At 41.0% G+C, this 2,048-nt stretch overlaps 1 pseudogene; it reads left to right on the top strand.

Annotated features, from left to right (window-relative positions):
• On the top strand, window positions 1–1,043 carry LOC148224935 (syncytin-1-like; annotated as a pseudogene).
• The last annotated feature ends 1,005 nt before the right edge of the window (window positions 1,044–2,048 follow it).

The raw sequence follows: 2,048 nt of genomic DNA, 5'->3' as shown, positions 1-2,048 counted from the left end.
ATGCAAGCCTTCCTGGGAATGGCAGGTTGGTGTCACTTATGGATACCAAATTATGGACAAATTATAGCAAAATCTCTATATGGAGCCTTAAAGGAGCCACAAAGGGAACCATCGTGTGGACAGAGAGCACAAGGGCTGCATTTAAACAGCTGAAACATTCCCTGATGTCAGCCCCAGCTCTGGGGCTGCTGGACTTAACTAAGCCTTTTGAACTCTTTACATAGGTGTGACTGAATGGTGCTCTGGGGGCACTGGTGCAGCACCCTGGAGGAAAGGGCTGTGGCCCACTTACAAAAGCTAGACAGTGTTAGCCAAGGGTGGCCTGGGTGTTTGAAAGCCCAAGAACTGAAGAAGATGGAACTGACATCATGGAGATGAGTTCTACCACTGGGGACAGGGTGGTATTGGATATGTGACAATAAGGCCTGAAAAATCCTGCCCAGAGATAAAGATCAGGCTTGTGCCCTTAGGGCTGAAATTCCAAATATAACAATATTTGATCATATGGAAAATCCAAATGGGAGGAAATAAAAAACCTGTTAATGCCCTTGTTACACATCCCACACTTTTCCACAGTATAGTCAGAGCTTTCCTTCCCTCTTTTGGAGTACTTACAGACAGTAATTGTAACATCTCAGCCGTTATTGAGATTATTGAACAGCATACTGCAGATGCAACTTTGGCCTTACAGGAGGAAGTCCATGGTCTGTCTTGTGTGGTTATGCAGAACAGAACAGCTCTCTCAATTTCCTATTTGCTGAACATGGAGGTGTATGTGCTATTATTAATACCACTTGTTCTTATGTGGACAGAGTGGAAGAGTTAGGAATGATGTGGATGAAATTTGGAAGGAAACTAAAATTTTACATGAAGTAGCTTCCAGAAATAACACCTTAAACTTTGACCATATCTTCCACACCCTCACCTCATGATTACCAAACTCGGCCTGGATAAAAGAATTATTCATAATAGTTGTAGCTATAGTTGGCATCTGTGTGATAGGTGGTGGGATAACTGTTTGTGTAAACTGGTGCTGGGGCTGAATGTGGAAATAAGAGACTAGATGAGATAGAGTCTTGTTAGTCTCTAAAAAAAGGGGGGAAATGATGCCATTTTGGTTTTTACCTTTTTTTTTCTTTTAGATATTGTCTGTTTTCTTTACACATACATTTGTAGCTTTGTAGCTTGTAACTGTAGCTTAGCTTCAGCATTTCCTAGGCAGAAGACAAAACAAATTCCAGGACCCCTATGCTATCTTGGTTCTCCTTAGAAACCAAGGTTGAAACCAGCTTTTTGAGATATATTTTTCTAAACAGGGCCTGTTCCCCACTGCAGGCAGGGAGAATTTAGAAGATACTAGAACTGGGAAGATTACTTCACCAGGTGCACTGCTAATTGTGGGGCTCTTGTCAGATATGTCAATGTGCAAAATCTACAATAACTGTACACACATCACGCAGAGTATGCATCCTTGGTGTTTTCCACCTAACAAGCTGTGCACCTGAGGATTCTTAGATAAACGTACCCCTTTTTATCACCCTGTGTCTTGCTTGTATTGTTAGGATCAGAGAAAAAGGCATCAATGGTACGACTACATTCTTGACACAGCCTCGGGACTGAGGGCCCAATGCAGCTGCTACTGCTTCACAGGGCACAGAGAATAACCAGACACACTTTGCTCCTTTCTATGCAATAGATATTGCAGAGTAAAAGTCAATAATATGTGAGTGGCCAACGGTTCAAGGATGCATCTCAGAGTCCAGCAATACACTCCTGCACACAGGGTTGTTCTTTAAATGCATGAGGTTAAAATTGACATCCTGCACTTCAGTATTACATACATTACCAACTGACCACCATGATCCCCAAACAGCAAGTAAAAAAATACTGAGGCAAAAAACTAAAAAAATATAAAGTTTACTAGAACAATTCAGGAAATTGAAAGCTTTGATTAACTTTGATAACAGATCATCAGTAAGTGATCAAATAAAAATGTATGGGAACTTCTCACAACACTTTTGTTATTCTAAGATTTTACAATCTTTCCT

Source organism: Sturnus vulgaris, chromosome 2 (genome assembly GCF_052056855.1).
Source record: "Sturnus vulgaris isolate bStuVul1 chromosome 2, bStuVul1.hap1, whole genome shotgun sequence".
NCBI lineage: Eukaryota > Metazoa > Chordata > Aves > Passeriformes > Sturnidae > Sturnus > Sturnus vulgaris.
Note: the sequence above shows the minus strand (reverse complement) of the source record. Positions and strands in the feature narration are given on the sequence as shown.